This window comes from Neofelis nebulosa, chromosome 10 (assembly GCF_028018385.1).
Source record: "Neofelis nebulosa isolate mNeoNeb1 chromosome 10, mNeoNeb1.pri, whole genome shotgun sequence".
NCBI lineage: Eukaryota > Metazoa > Chordata > Mammalia > Carnivora > Felidae > Neofelis > Neofelis nebulosa.
Genome location: NC_080791.1, coordinates 78,216,303 through 78,237,289, shown reverse-complemented (window position 1 = coordinate 78,237,289; position 20,987 = coordinate 78,216,303). Strand labels below are relative to the sequence as shown.

Sequence of the window (20,987 nt, the reverse complement as noted above, 5' to 3'; positions counted from 1 at the left end):
TTTTTAAAAAGAAAACTGAAACTTTAACAAATAATGACTTAACATAACAGGTGTTTGATCTCAAACTTCCAGCCTCAAAAACTGTGAGAAGGCATTTTTGTCATAGTTAACTTCTCACTATAGTTTCTGAGCTACCCAGTCTAGGGTATTTTGTTATATCAGCCAAAATAGACTAAGAATGCTGGTCCTGAGAAGTTGGGGTGGTTTTGTAAGGTTCCTCCTCTCTGAACTTCCCTGATAGATCACCTCCTCTGGGTTAAATGGTTCCTTTCCTGTTTCTGACCAGATATAGTGCTACTGATTTTAATGAGCAGAGTTATGTCCTTTAGGGACTGGAGCCAGGCGAGATGTCCATAATACCTAAGAGCCGGGAGTCTGAGATGGAAGGCAGAGCAGAGAATTCTTCTTGGTTCAGTATCCCTCCAAGAGTTAACTACAGAGGGCCTGATTTCAGGGAAATGGATACCTTACCTTTACAGCCACCTCAACAAACAAATTCCCTGACACCCTCAATTCAGCGGTAAAGTCCTCTCATAATTTATTTAACAAGTTAACGTGCACATCCATTAATGACCATTTTGAAAACTCAGAAATGTTGAAAGCTTCAGGGACAGTAAAGTTGAATTCACTGTAATGATGTAACTTCTGAAACTTAGACCCCTTTAGCAGGAACCTTGAAAATCTCCTTTAATGCAAACCTGCAGCTATATATACATGATATCCAGAAAGAAACACATTTTTTTCTCAGCCTTAGGGACCACGTGCTTGAATTCCCTTGGAAGTGCACTTAAATTAGCTGGACTACTCATGATAAGAATATATCATGGTTCACTATACAGCTAGACCTACTGTAGATCACTAAAGTTAATATGTAGAATAAAAATGTATCCAATCTCTGCAACAGGTATGGGTTGGTCTGAAAAGCATCCATGCTGAAGGACTAAAGGGATAATATATTTCTGATCATTCGCTCCAGTACCTATGACTGACAGCTTTAATTATGCTATTACAAAAATTGTCTCTTGGGGGACTAATGAGATTTTTGTTCTGCAGTTTCATCTGATACAAGTATTTGCAAATTTTGAGAAGTAAATTAGCTTACTTTTCAATTTTTCTAGCTGGCTGATTTAGAGTTATAACAAAGTGCAATGAAATACAAGAAACTTTTTGCCAAGGCCAGCTCCACTGATACTAAAAAATTCTGTCACTGTAGCCAAGGAGGGAATTTTGCACCCTAACTGGCATGAAGTGGATTTTCATTAAGTGTGTATTTCTGTGTGTGTATGTGCACGTGCACACATTTCTTCATTCATTCTGCTTTTTACCCATCTTCTTCTTGATTGCTGCCTTCAGAGGCTGACTTGCATGAGCTACATCAATAGCTTTTAGTACCTTCTGGCTTCCACTTGGATTTACCCAAAGGGTACCCCTGAGCAGTTTTCGAAGAGTAAGATCATGGTACTGCTTCCACTAGCTAGCTCCTTTCAAGTAATTTGTGTATCTTAATGAAAGATCTTTTCTCCTATCACAATGAACATCTTATTTGACTCTGTCCATGGTCCTGCAACAATTTCTTCCAATTGTCCCTTTAGGCCTGGGTCGGGGAGATAGTAAACAGTCATACACTTTGTGATCTTTATGATGCAGGAAGTCTGGAAATTTCTTTCCTGCCACCTAAGTAGCAGCAGGAAGGAGGAACAAAGGAAAAACAGTGCCTTCTCCTGACAAGTTTCCAGATATCAGTGGGAAATAGAACACAAGATGGCAGCACCTAAGACTAAAAAAGTTGCTTCCTGCTGAAGGATTCATTATAGAAAGGAGATAAATGATTATCAAGAGGACTACCAGGAAAACATCTACTCTGAGCAGGAGATTGCCCATCACCAGATATCATAAAGGTTCTGGCTGTCAGACAAGTAGAAATTTCTCCACATAGGAGTTTCCAGTAGCTTTTTGTGAATTTTATGATTCTGAACATTGACCCAAAGAAATAAGCATCAATAATATTTTGCCCTTCTAAACTAATCTGAGCGTTTTATTGCTTCTTTGTTAATTAGCTATCTTTTTATAATCATGCATAGTATTTGTTTCACTTCCATACCTAATAGTTATACTCATCCCAGTGAATTCAGCTTCTTTGGATTCATATCTCACATAATTTAATACAGTAGAGATTCCCAAATTCATATAAAAAAGTGTTCTCTTAATTGATTCCTGGGTAATACCCAGGAGTCCAACCAATATTTCATCACTGCAAGAAGCAAGAATGGCCGAATTCATCTATAATTGTGTTAAAACCAGGCACCTGATCCACAAGGGTAGGCAGCGCAATGAGTTGGTTAAGAATATTTGATTCATGGCCATCAGGCAGATTTGGCTCCAGTCTTGACTTTGACAGTTACTGGATATGTGACTCCTTGCAAGTTATTAACATTCAAAAAGCCTCAGTCTCATCACCTATAAATAAGTAAATCTGTATATGGAGACAATACCTACTTCACAGGGTCATTGTACTTATCACATGAAAAAAATGCAAGCCAACTGAGCACAGAACCTGGTACAGGGTAAAAGTTTGACAAATCTGAACTATTGTCATCTACTGGCGATGCCTTAAAGGAAACCTGAGACTGAGTGAAATGAGGACTCCCATCTTACTTACCAAAGCAGCTCTGCTATTATTGTTTCCATTCATTTCTGGCTTTCCATTAAGATTCCATCTGAAGTGATATTTTCACTATAAAAAAAATGAAAATCAGTACTTCAAGAAAGTAATAATAATCAACACTCTTTGAGTTTTTATCACATTCTAGGCACTATTCTGAGTGCTTCCTGTGCATTAATTAATTTAATTTTCACAGCAAAACTCTGTGAGAAGTACATTTATCTACACTTTATAGATGAGCAAAATGAGACACAAAGATGGGTAATTTGATCAAATCTACCCCCTGAATCACCTGAAGAGCCAGGATTAGAAACCAAGAATACTAGCACCAGAGCCTGCACAATTAGCAGGCTCTATTCTTTCTTTCTGAGTATAAGCCATTCTCTAGCAGCCCCACATGCTTCTTTTTTCCCAGTGTTTTAAAGGGAACAATTACATCATTCACTTTATTACCTAGAACAGGATATGGACTGGCAATTAAAGATTTGAAAATTCAGCAATCCAGGAATAAACTATGGTGGCCAAAATATTTCCAGCAGCCTATATACATGTAAAATACTATGAACTCGGGGCGCCTGGGTGGCTCAGTCGGTTAAGCGTCCGACTTCAGCTCAGGTCACGATCTCGTGGTCCGTGAGTTCGAGCCCCGCGTCGGGCTCTGAGCTGATGGCTCGGAGCCTGGAGCCTGCTTCCGATTCTGTGTCTCCCTCTCTCTCTGCCCCTCCCCCGTTCATGCTCTGTCTCTCTCTGTCTCAAAAATAAATAAACGTTAAAAAAAAATACTATGAACTATTCCAGTGAGTAGTCATAAACTTTAAAGTCAGACAGACTTGGTTCAAATCCAAGGTGTGGCCACAGCAGCTGCATATCCTCTAATAGAACTCTTAAAGTGACCAGCACTCAGCTATTTACTGGCATAAGAATTTAGAGATTGACTGGAAAAAATACCAGAGGCTTTAGAAGCCAAAGCACAAACAATAAAAAGTGTCTACAGACATGGCTAAATGCCTCCCCAAATCACTGGTTTAGCAAACCCCTACCTAATGAGACAAATCCCATTTTCTATTATAAAAGAAGAATATTCCAAATGCTTGCTTTCCTGGTCTTTCTTCCAACTGAAGCTCAGGGATGTAGTCCAGTCTCCGGTCTCCTCTAATCACATATACATCCTAGCTTTTGAATCTTATGTTAATAGTGCAAAAACCAGTAACTACATAGAGTCTATTCTGCAAAGGGTGCCATCAGTAGAAGGGTTCCATCCCTGGTAAGCCACACTGCATGTCTAAAGATAGTGCCATGGATCAGTTTTGATGGTGTCTGAAGAGTAAACTGTGGTAACTATGACCAAGTCAGTGCTGTGGCATCTAGACCAGTTCTTCAGTGTCATTTGGGGAATTGTTATTGGCTACATAGTTTCTAACCTTGGTTTTGTACCATTTAGAGATTCTGACAGCTGGCAATAAGCTTTTGATATGTCTTCTGCTTGGAGTAGTTATTACTGTTGCTTGTACTTAATAATGCTGACTGATAACAGCACCTAATGCTGAATTCAGATGTTTCAGGAAGATTTGACAAATGATTATGAAATACATATAATTTGTTTCCAGGTGGGTGTTCTTTCTCTGTTCTCTACAGAGGCTGGCCAACCCCTTATTGATGTCTACTTATTGGAAGAGAAACATCACAGATAGGTATTTCATGTTGTATTAGAGAAACAGATTCTACTGATTCTGATAGATAAAGATTGTCTTTAAAGAGAAAAACTAACTTGATAGAAAAAGAAATTGTGTTCTTTGCTATATTTTGTTGTGAATTTTATAAGGTTCTTGTACAATATGGCACTGTTATTCCTGAAAGATGGTAACTAGTCCAGTGCCAAACTCATAAAAGGCTCTGGGGAAAGGCTTCTTAATTTGACTATATGAAGCACAGTATATGAACATTCCCTAAGCATATTTTTACCACTTTCTGAGCAGAATGTTGCTTTGGCTGGTGATTTTAGAATAGGAGCTATTCTGTAGAAAATCACAGAGCATAACTTTTCATTCAGAAACCTACAAATCCACTTCTTACCACAAGATGCCTTCTGTGGTTCAGAGCTTAGGGAAAGGGGAATGTAAAAGATGCTAGGATGTTAGAAAGAAGACTCATTTATCTCTCTGAAGTTGTGCTTTTAAGCCAGGATCACACACTCCTTAGGGGGCAAGAGAGCATCCAATAACTATCAGCCTTGGACATCCTATCTTTTTCATGGAAATACACTTAATTATCTCACTTGACCCATACTCTTACTTCTGCTGTCCCACCCAGGGAATTGTGATCTTTTGTGTTTTATGTTTTATTATCAGCTTTGGGTATACTTGGACGTTAGGATTTTCCTTGGCTTTGAATCTCTAAGCTTCTTGGAAATTGATTTGCACTAGTGTGAAGACTTTTTCCTCATCTGAATGCTTCAGATGCCCATCCCTCCTGACTTCATTTTATTCCACTACATCCTGGCACAAATTCAGGGAAAGGATGACTCAGTCTGCTCCAAAAATCAAAAAGGACATCAAGTACCATGCTCATCAATGAGAAAGCCTGCCACTGAAAGAACAAAATCTCCAATTAAAACCAGTTAAAACAACATTGGCACTTTCAATCATACCAAATCAGAAGTCTAGAGGTAGGACATGCTAGTGTTGGAGAAGCCTTTCAACATTGTTATCGAAGATCCAAACTCTTTCTGAATTTTCCCTCTGCCATCCCTGTGCTGGCAATGAATCCCAACATGACAGGGAGATTGCTGCCACAGCTTGGGGCACAACAGCTTTTCAAGAAGAAAAAAGGAAGCATGGGTGAATTGGTGGCAGGGAAGATGATGGAGTAGGAGGACCCTAAACCCACACCATCCCAAGGATACAACTAGATAACACACACATCAGTGTAAATAACCCAGAAAACAACCTGAAGGATAGCAGAACAAACTCCACAACTAAATTTAGAGACCACATCAAAGAGGATAGGAAGGGAAGAGACACAGTGGGGAGTTAAACAGACCATGGGACTGTCTGCTGGATGGAGGGACCCACAGGCACAGAGAAGGGAGAGAAAAAGAGGATCACACTGGGGAGCCCACACAAGGAAGATTAATCTCCATAGCATTTGGCTTTGAAAACTAGAGGGGCTGAATTTTGAATTCTGTGAATTCTTTCAACATTCTTAAAGCTTAGAATGTTAAAAATCAGTGGACTCAGTTCTGGAAGAGCAGGAAGGGCATAGGAAGCTAAGTCCCCACCCTTAAAGAGACAACACAACAAATAGTCTGTGGAGATACAGCATAGAAGAAGCAGTTTGAAAATGTTTGGGGCATATAGGAGGGAGAGTTATTTACTAATCTCAGAGAATGTCCTAGAGGGACAGAGATCCCTGGGAGACTCTTCCAGGAAAAAAGGAGCTGGCTGGCACCATTTACCTCCCCCATCCCCCAATATAAACACATTGCCACCTGCAAAACCCAGCCTGGTGCTGACACTCACTACCTAACTTGCTACAAGTACTGCACTCACCGCCCCTGCCTCAGTGAATTTGCCCTTTCCACTCATACTTGCCTCAGTCCCAGCTCTATGAGCCCCCTCCCTCTGAAGACCTGCATAACCACTGTGAACAACATAACTTCTGACCCACACACTTTTTGAAGCCTCATTCTGGCTGCTGCGGCAGTTGTTGCTGCTGCGGTGGATCCCCTCCCATGGAGGACAGGCATGCACCTTGCTGAAATTGCATGCCTTGCCCATGCACACTTTATGGATCCAGTCAGCTGGCCCTGGTCTCAGCAATGGTGGCACATCCCCTCTCACGAGTGCACAAACTTTGCAGGCACTATGTGACCCATCCCCCAGCACATTTGGATCTGCCCCCTCCAATATACCCTTGGCCACAGTCCATTCAAACCAGGATCACAAGCCTGGCAGTATGCAAGTAGTGCCAACAGGGGCCAGCACCACCAGTCTAAAGTGACTCCTGTCATGGGGAGAAAAAAAGATAACCATTATACACCAGTTAGATTGTGGCCTCAGCAGTGGGGTGGGGCAGACAGCTTTTCTGATTATAGGCCCTGCCCACCAATAAAGGGGACAACACAAGGGAAGTGTCCTGCAGTTTGGTGCTACTGCATGTCTGGTAAATGACTCATCTGACTCAACTCAAGACCAAGGCAGCCCCAGATTGATCCACTAACAATTCAGGGACGAAACAGTTATCACAACAGGCACTACAGATGACAGCAAAGACGGCTCAGCCTTTGTGCACACAATACTCATAGGAGACACCCATGAAGTGCTAAGTTTTGGTAAGAAAGAACAGGACAAAACCATAGCAAGAGACTTAAATCAAACAGAGATTAGTAATATGGCTGATCGAAAATTAAAAGTAATGATCATAAAGACATTCCTTGAACTTGAGAAAAGAGTAGAGAACATCAGTAAAGTCCTTAAAAAAGAAACAGAAAAAGAATCAGAGATGAAGAACACAATAAATGAAATTAAAAATATACTAGATGGAATAAAGAGCAGACCAGAGGAAGCAGAAGAACAAATCAGCAACCTGAGGACAGAGTAATGGAAAGTAATCAAGCTGAGCAGGTGAGAGAAAAAAATTATTCAAAATGAGAATAGACTTAGGGAACTCACCAAATCCATCAAGCATAATAATATTTGCATAATAGGGATCATAGAAGAAGAGAGAGAAAAGGGAGCAGAAAATTTATTTAAAGAAATAAAAGCTGAAAACTTCCCAAATCTAGGGAAGGAAGCAGATATTCAGATTGTGTCAGGAGACACAAACCTCCCCAAACAAAATCAGGAGGTCCACACCAAGATACATAGTAATTAAAATGGCAAAAAGTAGTGATAATGAGGGAATTGTAAAAGAAGAAATAGAAAAGAAGACAGTTACATAAAAGGGAAACCTCATAAGGCTATAAGCAGACTTTTTAACAGAAACTTCAAGGCGAGAAGGGAGTGGCATGATATATTTAAAGTGCTGAAAGGGAAAGAAAAAGTGCAGCCAAGAATAGTGTATCCATCAAGGCTATCACTCAGAATAGGAGGGATAAAGAGTTTCCCAGACAAAGCTAAAGAAATTCATGACCATTAAACCAGCCCTACAAGAAATATTAGAGGACTCTCTCAGTGGAGAGCAAAGACCATAAGTAAGAATAAGAAAAGAAACTAAAAGCAGTAAAAATAAGTATATCTTTAAAAATTAGTCAAGGGACTCACAAAATAAAATGATATAAAGTATGACACCATATACCTAAAATGTGGCAAGGAGAGGAGTAAGCAACCATCAACTCAAGGTAGACTGCTATATAGAGAAGATGTTACATACAAACTTAATGTTAACCACAAATCAAAATCCAGTAATAGATATGCAAAAAAATAAAGAGAAAAAAACTGCAACTATATCACTAAAGGTAGCCAATGTATCTTGGGAGAAGAGAGCAAGGGAAGAAAGTAACAGAACTACAAACACAACACAAAACGGGTAACAAAATGGCAATAAATACATACCTGTCAATGGTTACTTTGAATGTCAATGGACTAAATGCTCCAATTAAAAGACAAAGGGTGATGGAATGGATTTAAAAAAAAAAAAGAACCATCTAAATGCTGCCTATAAGAGACTCACACCTAAAGACACATGTAGATTGAAAGTGATGAGATGGAAAAACATTTATTTTGCAGACAGATATCAAAAGAAAGCCAGAGTAGCAATACTTATATCACACAAAATAGACTTTAATACAAAGACTGGGATAAGAGATAAAGGAAACTATATAATAATAAAGGGGACAATCCAACAAGAAGATATAAAAATTATGAATATTTATGCACCCAATGTGAGACCACCCAAATACATAAAACAGAGTAAAAAACATAAAGGAACTACCCAATAGTAATACAATAACTGTAGGGGACTTTAACACCCCACTTACATCCATGGGCAGATCATTCAAATAGAAAATCAACAAGGAAACAGTGGCTTTGAATGACACACTGGACCAGATGGATTTCACAGATATGTTCAGAACATTCCATCCTAATGCAGAAGAATACACTTTCCTATCAAGTGTACATGAAACAGTCTCCAGAGTATACCACATATTACACCACAAAACAAGTCTCAACAAATTCAAAAAGACTGAAAACATATCATAATTTTTTTTCTGACAACAGTGCTGTGAAACTAGAAATCAACCACAAGAAAAAATATGGAAAAGGCACAAATACATGGAGATTAAATAACATGCTACTAAACAATGAATTGGTCATTCAAAAAATCAAAGAACAAGTTAAAAAATACATGGAAACAAATGCAAATGAAAACACAACAGTCCAAGAACTTCAGGATATGGCAACAATAATTCTAAGAGAGAAGTTTATAGTAACACAGTCCTACCTCAAGAAGCAAGAAAAATCTCAAATAAACAACCTAACCTTACCTAAAGCAGCTAGGAAAAGAGGACAAACAAAACCCCAAAACAGTAGAAATAAATGATATAGGAACTAAAAACATAGCTACAACAACAACAACAACAACAACAACAACAAACCAGTACAACACATCAATGAAACCAGGAACTGGTTCTTTAAAAAGATCAACAATATTGATAAACCTGTAGCCAGACTCATAAAAGAGGTAGAGGGCTCAAATAAACAAAATTAGAAATGAAACAGGAGAAATAACAACCAACACCACAGAAATGCAAACAATTGTTAAAGAATATTATGAAAGATTATTTGCCAAAAATTTGAACAACCTAGAAGAAATGGAAAACACATAGAAACATATATCCTACCAAAACTGAAGCAGGAAGAAATAGAAAATTTGAACAGACTGAATATCAGCAATGAAATTGAATCAGAAATCAACAAACTCACAACAAACAAAAGTCTAGCACAAGATGGCTTCATAGGCGAATTCTACCAAATATTTAAAGAAGAGTTAATAACTATTCTTCTCAAACTTTTTTGAAAAATAGAAGAGGAAATAAAACTTCCAAAGTTATTTTATGAGACCAGCACTAACTTGATACCAAGACCAGATAAAGACACCACATACAAAGAGAACTACAGGGGCAACTGGGTGGCCCAGTACGTTAAGCTCCCAACTCTTGATCTCAGTTCAGGTCCTGATCTCACAGTTTGTGAGAATGAGCCCAGAATCAGGCTCTGCACTGACAGCAGGGACCCTGCTTGGGATTCTCCCTCTCCCTCTCTCTGCCCTTTCCCTGCTCACACATGCTCTCTCTCTCACTCAAAATAAATATATAAACTTAAAAATATAAAAAATAAAAAAAGAGAACTACAGGACAACATCTCTGATAAACATAGACGCAAAAATTCCCAACAAAGTATTAGCAAACCAAATCCAACAATACATTTAAAAAAATCATTCACAGTGATCAAGTGGGATTTATTCTTGAGAAGCAAGAGTAATTCAATATTTGCAAAGCAATCAACATGAGACATCACATCAATAAGAGAAAGGATAAAAGCCATATCATCATTTCAAAAGATACAGAAAAAGCAGTTGACAGAGTATAAATCTATTCATGATAAAAATCCTCAATAAAGTATGTTTAGAAGAAACAGCTGTGTGTAATGCCTTCATGAAAAGCTCACAACTAACATCAGACACCATGAGAAAAATGACAGTTTTTCCTGCAAAGTCAGGAACAAGGCATGGATGTCCACTCTCACCACTTTTATTCATCATAGCACTGGAAATCTTAGCCGTGGCAATCAGACAAGACAAAGGAACAAAAGTCATCCAAATTGGTAAACAAGTAAAACTTTTACTATTTGTAGATGACATAATACTATATGTAGAAAACCCTCAAGACTCCACCAAAAAACTACTAGAACTGATAAATGAATTCAGTAAGGTCACAGAATACAGAATCAATGTACAGAAATCTGTTGTATTTCTATAAACTAAAAATGAAGCAACAAAAAGTGAAATTAAGAAAACAATCCCATTTAGGGGCACCTGGGTGGCTCAGTTGGTTACACATCCAAATTTAGCTCAGGTCATGAGCTCACATTCCATGAGTTTGAGCCCCATGTTGGGCTCTGTGCTGACAGCTCAGAGCCTGGAGTCCGCTTCAGATTCTGTGTCTCCCTCTTTCTGCCCCTCCCCTGTTTGCACTCTGTCTCTCTTTCTCTCAAAAATAATAAATAAAGATTTTTTTAAAATTAAAAAAAGAAAACAATCCCATTTACAAAAATCCCATTGCACCAAAAAGAATAAAACACATAGACATAAATTTAATCAAGGAGGTGAACTTGTACTTTGAAAACTATAAAACACTGATGAAAGAAATTGAAGACAACACAAAGAAATGGAAAGATTTACCATGCTAATGGATTAGAAGAACAAATATTGGTAAAATGTCTATACTATCCAAAGCAATCTACATATTTAATGCAATCCCTATCAAAATACCAACAACATTTTCACAGAACGGGAATAAACAATCTTAAAATTTGTATGGAACCAATAAAGACCCAGAATAACGAACATAATCTTGAAAAACAAAAACAAAACTGGAGGTATCACAATTCCAGACTTCAAGTTATATTACAAATCTGTAGTAATCAAAACCATATAGTACTGACACAAAAAGAGACACATATATCAGTGGAACAGAGTAGAAAGCCCAGAAATAAACCCACAATATATGGCCAACTAATCTTCAACAAAGGAGAAAAGAAAATGCAATGAGAAAAAGACAGTCTCTTCAACAAATGGGTTGGGAAAACTGGACAACTACACACAAAAGAGTGAAATACCACTTTTTTACACTATACACAAAAATAAACTGAAAATGGATTGAGGACCTAAATGTGAGACCCGAAACCATAAAAATCTCAGAAGAGAGCACAGGCAGGCATTTCTCTGACATTGGCCATAACAACATCTTTCTAGATAATGTTTCCTGAGGCAAGGGAAACAAAAGGAAAAAAAAAACTATTGGGACTACATCAAAATAAAAAGCTTCTGCACAGCAAAGGAAAAAACCAACATAACTAAAAGAAAACCTAAGAAATGGGAGAAGATATTTGCAAATGACATATCAGATAAAGGGTTAGTATCCAAAATATATAAAGAACTTATAAAACACAATACCCCAAACCTCAAATAATCCCATTTAAAAAATAGGGAAATGAACAAACATTTCTCCAAAGAAGACATACAGATGGCCAAAAGACACATGAAACATCACTCAACATCACTCATCGTCAGGGAAGTGCAAATCAAAACCACTGTGATATACCACCTCACACCTGTCAGAATAGCTAAAATCAAAAACCTATGAAATGAAGTGTTGGTGAGGATGTGGAGAAAAAGAACCCTCGTTCACTGTTTGGGAATGTAAACTGGTAAAGTCACTTGGAAAACAGTGTGGAGTTTCCTCAAAAAGTTAAAAATAGAACTACCCTAAGATCCAGTAATTGCACTACTGGGTATTTACCCAAAGAATACAAAAACACAAATTCGAACGGATATGTGTACCCCTATGTTTATTGGAGCTTTATTTGCTATAGCCAAATTATGGAAACAGCCCAAGTACCCATCGATAGATGAATGGATAAAGAAGAGGTGATATATGTGGTACATGGGTACACACACACACACACACACACACACACACACAAACACACACAGTGGAATATTATTCAACCATAAAAAGGAATAAAATCTTGCCATTTTTGCAATTGCATGGATTGACATACAGTATATAATTCTAAGTGCAATAATGAGTCAAAGAAAGATAAACACCACATGATTTCACTCTTCTGTGGAATTTAAGACACAAAACAAATGGACAACGGAAAAAAAGAGAGAAAAACCAAAAAAATAAACTCTTAGCTATAGCAAACAGAAGGTTACCAGGGGGCAGGTGGCTAGGGGAAATGGTTGAAATAGGTGAAGGAGATTAAGAGTACACTTAGCTTGATGAGCACTAAGTAACATACAGAATTGTTCAAATATTGTATTGTACTAATATATCAGTGCTAGTTAACTACATTGTTAATTAATATTAATTAAAAAAAACCATGTTTCGACACTGACATAAAAAGAAGAAAGAAGCATGGACAAAACAGGTTTCCGCTTGCATGCTTTCCCAGGAAGGCAAATTATTTCTAGGATATCCCCCACTGGGATTGCCTTACATCTCATTGGCCTCCAACTCCCAGACAAAAAAATATCACGATACTGGGCACCCTACAGACCCATTTGGAATCCCTTTAGCAAGAAAGGAAGAGACACATTTGGATGTGCAACCACCCTAGCCCTGAGCAGGAGTAGAGAAAAACATGGTGGTGTATGCGCTATCCTTGTTCTTTCCACCCTTTTCTCAAAAAGTAACCAGAAAAAAAAGCCAGAAGTTTGGAAACAGAATTCAAGTTTTATTCAAAAGGGTTAGTTAGTATTCGTTCCTTTGCAAAGTGCAGTATGCAGTCTAAAATTGCAATCTGCTGCTTACAGGAGGAGCCCTTTGGTTACTTTCCCCTGAGAAATCATCTTCAGGTACTATAAGCAACATCTCTGCTCTTGTTTCCTCTCATCATTCTTGGGCTGCAGTGTAAGGCAGGGGTGACAAAGCAGCTGAGACATCCACAGGAAGGAGATGAATCACACCAGCGCTTTTTCTGCAGGATGCTGGAGCACAGCGCAGCCCATTATGGGGTGAATGCTGCATGTGGAGAGAAATGAGCCAAAGGCAGACGTAAACCTTGTTTCGTATGGGCTGCACAACCCCGAGGAACCCACGGTGATAAATGTTAAAGAAGAAAGAGGGACTCAGCTGAAAACTATTCTGACTGCACCACAAAAAAAAAAAAAAAAAAAAAAAAAAAAAAAATGCTGCTGACTTGCTGGGATCTCTGCTAAAATAGAAGGCTTTAGGATAGACATCTAAAACAGAATTTATCGCAGCACAGACAGTCCTCAGTCAATATTCGTGCCCACATAACACACTTTGCCATTGTCTATGTGAATAGAATAGGTCGGGCTGAAATCATCACCACACAATAGAAACTTCTCTGTGAAGCTTTACTTTTCTTGGTATCATCTACTCCAGAAAACAATCCTCAACCTGAATCATCAACCTTATTTCATCTCAAATAACTATGTTTTATAAATCTTTATTAAAAAAAAACAGCTCAGCATTGTGAGTAGCAATTGCTTAAGATGGAAAATAGTAATAGTATAACAATGTACGGGAAAAGCTTTCATTATTGTTTTATTCATCAGACTGCAGAAAATAGATACTAATCATATTGACAATTTGTCTTCGTAATGTTAACTTCCTATGTGCTAAACACCTTGCTTTTATATATTATCTCTGTAAAAATCCTTACAAATAACAAAATAAAGTTCAAAGAGATTTTCCCAGGATTAGGCAACTAATAATAGATGGAGCTGGACTTCAAACCCAAGTTTGTCTGATGCTAAAGCTTTTTTAATTGCTATCTTCTAATATACTGTTTCATATGTGCTAGTAATTCCCCTAAAACCAATGATACTTCAGGCCATCAAAAATGCCAAACATGAGGAAGACAGAAAGAGGACAGAGCCACAAAAAAGAGGACGCAAATCTTGTCCTGTGAGGAGCACGGAAAGGGGCAGGAGTAAAAGACCGTTAAAAAGTCCCTATAACATGAGGACTGACTGTTGAGAAATGCTTCTTTAAATAGTGGGGGAAAGTACATAAGAAAATGAAAACAACATGTGATCTTAATTGTGGCAATATTCATCAAGCGATTCATATCATTACCTTGAAGTTCTAGATTTTCGTCAGTCCAATAACTAATAGGAATATCTCAACGATATTTCCAGATGTGTCTATGAGGGTGTTTTCAGATGAAGACAGCACTTGAATAAGTGGACTCAGTCAAGTAGATCAGGCTCTTCAGTGAGGATGGGCATCATCCAATCTATTGAGGGACTGGATAGAACAAAAAGTGAAGGAAGAAGGAATTGACCCCTTTTTGTTTCCTGCTGCCTGCTTGAGTTTGGGATATCTCATTTCATCTTTGCTGGCCCTCAGACTGGGATTTGAACCATTGGCCCCTAGTTCTTAGGCCTTCAGACTAGGACTGAATTATGCCACCAACTCTTCTGAGTCTATAGCTTACAGATCACAGATCTAGGAGATTCTCAGCTTCCATAATCACATGAGCCAATTCTTCGTAGTATACCCTTCTCTCTCTCCCCACTCCTTTCTCTCTCTTTCTTCTCTCTCTCTCTCTCTCTCTCTCTCTCTCTCTCCATATTTATACATGAAAAACACAGGTTGCAAAGTATGTCCTATTCTATGATACACAAACACACATCACATATCAGGAGTTGTCACATATCAGATACCACTGACAAAAACTGAGGTGAATAATGATTAGGGAAAAAAGGAACTTTTTGGTTCCTATAACCTATAAGTTAGACTTCAGGGTACTAGGGTTGGAGGTGATAAGGTTTGTTGGCCAGAAAAAGGTGAATGGATTGAGGTACCGAAGAAGGGTAGGAAGGTCTGCTCAACAAGCTAGAAAAATAGTAACTACTTCCAATTGAATAGATGAAATAGATATTTGGTTAGAGAGATAAGTAGATGGACTAACACAGATGGAAAAAATAATAGATATGTAACTGAATATTAACGGCTATTTTATCTGGATGGTGATATTATCAGTGAGAGTCTTCTACTTGGAAGTTCTCTATGTACGGAGGATACTTTGCCTGTCAACCCCCATTCTACTCTTTGATTCATAGGGTCTGGAAAGCTATCATCTAGATCCCCCAATATTCTTGCAGCTAGCATTCTGGATGCAGATTATGTGCCACCAGTACTTGAGAGAGATATGGAAGGCAGAATGCAGAGGTGACCGTTTCCCTACCTCTCTTGGCTGTTGTTGCTGGTGATATAGAAATGTGAGACGTTCCTGCAGCTGCGCTCATGTCCTTGCTCCACTACTGTGGGCATGAAAACACCAAGTGACTTCCTAGTCTAACTTCCTAACATCTGGGTCACAGCTTCAGCTGCTCTTTCTCCAGGGTGGGAGGCAGTTGTGTGTGACAGCATGTAGCAGTGTGGCTGCTTCAGAGATAGGAGCTTCCCCTGTGGATCAGCTCTGAATTATTCCAGAAACCAGTCCAGAAAGTCTGGCCCAGAAAGTGTTCTTTCAGCCCTTCCAACAACTGTGAAAGTACTTAATATCTTGTATTAAATTCCTTTCCGCTGAATATACTTAATTTCTGTTTGCTGCACACAACCCTACCGAGTCACCTATATTTCACTTTATTGTGACTGTAAGCATAGCTACCTTGTATAACAAAACTATTTCTTTTACATCTCATTCCATTCCTTTCCAACACAAATTTCTCACTTAAGTTGGCCTTTTTACCACTCCTAGAAATGCCCTTTGTTCGTTCTTCTGCGTATGCATTTGTACTGTCTGTGTCTCCCTTTTGTCTGCTCAAGCCTGAGAGAAACCAGGACACATAGTGCAGTGGTGAAGAGTTCTCACATTCCTGCCACAGCCCCCCACGCCCGGCAAAGCAACAGCAATCTGTGTAGAGAAACTGCAGTGGGCTATCTGACAGGACAAAAACATGGTGAGATGGTGTGCTAGGAAATCCCCGAGCCCATAAAAATGTTAGGTGGATGGGGCTCCTGGATGGCTCGGTCAGTTCAGTGTCTGACTCCTGATTTTGGCTCAGGTCATGATCTCCCAGTTCGTGGGATCAAGCCCCACATTGGGCTCTGCGCTTACAGCACAGAGCCTTCTTGGGATTCTCTCCCTCTCTCTCTGCCCCTCACCCACTCGTTCTCTCTCTCTCTCTCTCTCTCTCTCTCTCCCTCTGAATAAATAAACTTTAAAAAAATATTTTCAAAAAGTTTAGGTGGAAAGAGACTTTTCAGAAGTCTAGAACTTCTTCTTGAGCTGGCAGACACAAGAGCAAGGATGATTCAGAAGTGTATGTTTGTATAGTCTGATCTCTATGTATGATTTCATTATTATTCTTCTCCCAACACAACTCTGAATTTGAACAGTGCACACTGGAAATGAAAATCTTCTATGTCTCTTTGGCTATGATTCATTTCCTCCTCTTTGTTCTTATAGAAGAAAGCTAACATTAGATTGTATTATTTTGCATCCTTCTTAGTTGTTGGTTTTTTTTTTAAAGTAAATGCGTGTGGGAAAAATACGATCCACCTTACAAAGTATATCAAACATGTAAAAACAAAGGAGCGTCTGAATGGCTCAGTTAATTAAGCTTCTGACTCTTGATTTCAGCTCAGGTCATGATCTCATGGTTTATGGGATTGAGCCCTACATCAGGTTCCATGCTGATAGCCTGGAGCCTACTTGTGATTCTCTCTATCACCCTCTCTCTCTGCCACTCCCCTGCTTATTCTCTCTCTCTCTCTCTCAAAATAAATAAAAGGTATTAAAAAAAAAAAAAACATATACAAAGGGAGTTTCTGACCTCTTATCTTTTTGGCCATCCCAGTATGCAATCCCTCTGCCCAGGGATAACCACTGTTGCCAATTGGGACAAAACCTTTGTGACCTCTTTTGATGCATTTACATACATTACTTTTTTTTTAATATGCTCACACTGTACATACTCTCTGCTACTTGATATTTTCTCTTCACAATATATCATGGACATATTTCCATATCAGTACTTATTACACTACCTCATTCTTTTAAAAGGCCTCATGTGGCCCACTTTATGTAGTTTATTTAACCTTTATCCTATTAATCAACTTTGAGATTGCTTCCTCATTTTTTTTTTTCCAACGTTTTTTTATTTATTTTTGGGACAGAGAGAGACAGCATGAACGGGGGAGGGGCAGAGAGAGAGGGAGACACAGAATCGGAAACAGGCTCCAGGCTCCGAGCCATCAGCCCAGAGCCTGACGCGGGGCTCGAACTCACAGACCGCGAGATCGTGACCTGGCTGAAGTCGGACGCTTAGCCGACTGCGCCACCCAGGCGCCCCCTTTTTTTTTTTTTTTCTCATTTTGATTAAACAATGGGGTAATGTGTGTCTTAGTACAGCTGGAGTTCACTTGACTGAAAAAACTATGTAAATGCAGGTTTCATGTGCCATCTACCAAAAAAAAAAATGTTAAGAACTACCTAATTTATGTATTATGAGGCTTGAGGATGAATTAATATTTTTGTTTGTAGTTTGATCTAAAATCTGGGTAGGCAGCAAAGTGATGATTTAGTATATTAAGTGTGAAGATCTTGAACCTGTTTCCTCCAGTAGACTAAAAATAGATTCATGGTACAAAGAGCTCATTAACTACTTATGTTCACAGATGAAATTAAGAAGATTAATGTACTTGAAGTACAGAATGTGTCCCACCCCCTGAAAGCAAATATTATCAGTGATTCAGTAAAAAGATCAAAAATGTAATTTGAAATAGATGATTTCAGTTATCAGAGAAAGCAGTACATCAGAAACAAGTTCTAGGTATCCTGTTTCAAGTGTATCCCAAGAAGGGGTTGGAAATAAGAGTTTAAGCTGAAATTAATGGTACAGATCATGCTAGGCAATCACCATTCTTTAAAGTCCTAAACATAATGAAACTTAATCCCCAAAACTCTAAGCAGAACTCTAATCCCCACCTCATTCATCATTGGCCTCAGAATGCAACCAGCATGGGAAAGAAAGACAGATCTTTTTTTTATAACAAATCATACTTCCATAGAATCCCAAAGCTCAAAGGGACTTCAAAAGCCACCTAACTGCCCTGTTGGTCTTGTAATTCCCTTTTCTTCTCCCCACCAAGAAACTACGAACTTAGGATGCAGGCAGTTCCTTACCTACTACAGAAATTTACTCTATTTTCAGATACTGTGTTTTTAAAATCTTGGATTTAATTCTTCCTGTAAGCTGTTGGTTTTAGATCAGCTCTTTGGAGCCCCTCCTCCACATGACAGCCTTGTAGATATCTGATGACAGCTATCACCTGCATCCTGACATTCTCTTAAGGGTAAACATCTCACCAATGGAAAACACTCTGGATTTTTCAGAAGCCTCTGATTTTTATCATTGATCATTCACTCTATCAATCTACTAAAATTGATAGAGAGCTTCCCACATGTCAAGCGTGACACTCTTACTCTGGAAATACAATAGTGAGAAAAGCAAACACTCCTCTGTCTTCATGAGGCTTATGTGAGTTAGGGCAAAAAAAGACATTGATTGATATGTCCGCCATAAATCATGTCCAGTTACAGAGGGGAGTGCCATTAAGGAGAGGCACTCAGTGCTGTGTGAGCACATAGTATAGAGCCTTGATCTAAACCTCGGTGATAGATCGGGCTTCCTGGAAAAGGTGATGTTTGAGTTCGATCCGAAGAACACGTATGAGACACAAAGGTGGAGACATGGGAGAACAGCTTTCCTGACTGAAAGAAGACTTGTACCAGACTTCTAGGAGGAGGGAGCAGAGAGTCTGAGGAAGGTGGTGTAGCAAGTGTGTAGAAAATGATTAGAAAGAATGGTGTGAGTACGCCTGGAGAAGTGCCTTTTGGGTGTGGTTAAGGTTTGTTTGGGTATTTAGAAGCCATGGGAGGTTATTGAAGGGTTTTAAGAACAGGAGTGAAATAACCAAATTTGCACTTATAAAATATGGCTCTGATCCTGTGAGAGAAAACACATGGAGGGAAAGCAAGAAGGAAGGAAAGTCAACTATTGGCAGGCTACCTTGATGGTCCAGTAGCAAAGACTAGATGATGAAGGAGATGGGGTGGCTGGTGAGAAAGAAATAGATGCTTTAGGAGATATTTAACTGGGAAGTGTTTGGAATGCCAAATCGACCAGCAACAATTTTTTAGAAAATAATTTTTGCTAATACAATTTTGCTTGGTTTTATAAAACAAAGTTACAAAGCAGTTTAATTTTAATTTCCTATTATTTTGCAAGATGAAAGGCTTGAATACTGAATGTACAAAGATACTAAAACAGTAGTTTTTGAAAGTCCACAAAGCACAATAAATAAATAAATAAATAAATAAATAAATAAATATTTTTAAGTCCACAAAATACAGCAAAAGAAGCGTTTCAACACATTTCTTTTTTCTTTTTTTTTTATTTTAATTTTTTTTTAACATTTATTTATTTTTCAGACAGAGCATGAACGGGGGAGGGTCAGAGAGAGGGAGACACAGAATCCGAAACAGGCTCCAGGCTCTGAGCTGTCAGCACAGAGCCCGACGCGGGGCTCGAACTCACGGACCGCGAGATCATGACCTGAGCCGAAGTCGGCCGCTTAACCGACTGAGCCACCTAGGCGCCCCACTTTTTTCTTTTTTTCAAAAGTTTTTTGATGTTTAGTTTTGAGAGAGAGCGCGGGGAGAGTGGGGGAGGGGCGAAGAGAGAGGGAGAGAGGGAGACACAGAATCTGAAGCGGGCTCCAGGCTCTGAGCTGTCAGCACAGAGCCCAACAAGGGGCTCAAACTCAGGAACCAGGAGATCATGACCTGAGCTGAAGTCAGACGCCCAACCGACTGAGCCACCAAAGCGCCCATCAGAAACTGTATCTGTGGGTTTCCAGGTATGTTAATTTACTATCTCATCTTCTTTTTTTTTTTTTTTTTTTTTTTTAATTTTTTTTTTTTCAACTTTTTTTTAATTTACTTTTGGGACAGAGAGAGACAGAGCATGAACGGGGGAGGGGCAGAGAGAGAGGGAGACACAGAATCGGAAACAGGCTCCAGGCTCCGAGCCATCAGCCCAGAGCCTGACGCGGGGCTCGAACTCACAGACCGCGAGATCGTGACCTGGCTGAAGTCGGACGCTTAACCGACTGCGCCACCCAGGCGCCCCACTATCTCATCTTCTTGAGAGAATCTTAGAGAAAGAATAAAAGGAAAGGAGCAAGGAATTTGAGGTGAGTAGTGCTTATATATTTCTTAGAAGTATAATCATGAAACATATGAGGATAGAGGGACCGCAAAATAAAACATTTTAAATATAATCTTTCATTGTAAAGGCTGTGAGTGATAAAAAGTAGAGTCAGAAAGCATTTCTTTCTTTCATGTGCTGGTCAGGTTCTTTTATTGTACAAGCAATACACTGAAGTTTAAAATTAAAGCTCCTGAAGTTACTGAAGAATCCCAAACAATGGTGTCAACAATACCCTTATTATAAATTCTGAGGTTCGAAAATTGAAGTTGCCTATTTGAAATGCAGACGTTGTTTTTTTAAAGATTGGTCATCTAGCACCATCTTCTGGCTATGTGATAATTTTCTG

The 20,987-nt window shown here is 38.9% G+C and overlaps 1 long non-coding RNA gene across 2 annotated transcripts in view; it reads right to left on the bottom strand.

Moving 5' to 3' along the window:
- LOC131487612 (uncharacterized) overlaps positions 1-20,987 on the bottom strand; it is a 221,542-nt gene that overhangs the window by 173,088 nt on the left and 27,467 nt on the right. For both annotated transcript variants that reach the window (XR_009249848.1, XR_009249847.1), the window contains exon 2: positions 2,660-2,734. This is a non-coding gene — a long non-coding RNA (uncharacterized LOC131487612). The remainder of the gene's footprint in view (positions 1-2,659; positions 2,735-20,987) is intronic.